The sequence below is a fragment of the Acanthisitta chloris genome, unplaced genomic scaffold (assembly GCF_000695815.1).
Source record: "Acanthisitta chloris isolate BGI_N310 unplaced genomic scaffold, ASM69581v1 scaffold17803, whole genome shotgun sequence".
NCBI lineage: Eukaryota > Metazoa > Chordata > Aves > Passeriformes > Acanthisittidae > Acanthisitta > Acanthisitta chloris.
The window spans coordinates 26,045-27,146 of record NW_008665590.1 but is presented as its reverse complement, the minus strand read 5'-3'; positions in this window follow the sequence as shown (position 1 = coordinate 27,146).

Sequence of the window (1,102 nt, the reverse complement as noted above, 5' to 3'; positions counted from 1 at the left end):
TCCATGCAGGAATTGTAAATTAAGAATTCAAGGAAATAATCACAAAGGCACAGGTGAAATGTGATGTGCTGTTCCCCATGGCCAGAGGTATATGTTTGAAGAAAAGGAGGAGAAACTGGATGAGAAGTAAATGGGAAAAGAGGAACGGGGAAGAACACGGAAAGGTGAAAGATATGGAGAACAAAGATGGACAAAAACATAAGGAAGTGTTTAGCAAAAGAAGAAATAAAAGCTAGAAGAAAATGAGGGAGAAAAGGAGGAAAGTGGGGGGAAAGGAGCAGGAGAAGGAACAGGAGGATGAACAGGAAGACTGGGAGAAGTGGCTGGACTAAATGAACTAACAGGTCTTTGTCAGCCTAAACGATTTTATGACTTAAGCAAAGCTTCCTGGCACACTTCAGACAAAATGGACCCCACTCTAAACCAGCACTGTGAATTTATATTTCTTGCTACCAGGATCCTGCACCCAAGACTGATTGTTTAGAGCTCATAGCATCTCTGCCCTTCACTGCACCAAGACATCTCTTTAAACAAGTCAGAACACTCATTGCCACTGCAGCCCCCTTTAAAACCTATCTCTAGCAGACCAGACTGTAAACAATCAGCAGACAGAATACTGATCTGTCAAAGCTGCGTTAAAAGACAGGCACCCAGACATAAAGTGGCAGGATGCTTAGCTTTGCCCAAGTTAAGTATAATCAGGACACCTACATGCTGTTAAAACGATCTGGTTTTAGAAACAAGGTATCAGATAATTCTGAGTCACAGTAACATTCACCCAACAACCCCTTTCTCCAGTGCCATCTTGACTGTTATTTTCCACACATACACAGCTTCATATTTCCTACAGTAACAATTTTTACTCAGCCTCATTTTGTAGGCCGTTAGCTAACATCTCGGTATTTAATTTCCTTTTCTTTTATGCAGACATCAGATAAATCAGAATACAAGGATATGAAACAAGAATAGTTTTTTGAACAGGGTATACAGGTTCACATTCCCCACAAGAAAAAGAACACCAACCTAAGGGTACACATTGCCAGAGAATTGAAGTCTGGAGACATACTGCCACAATCCTGTTGATGTTGGAGCATATTAAAGC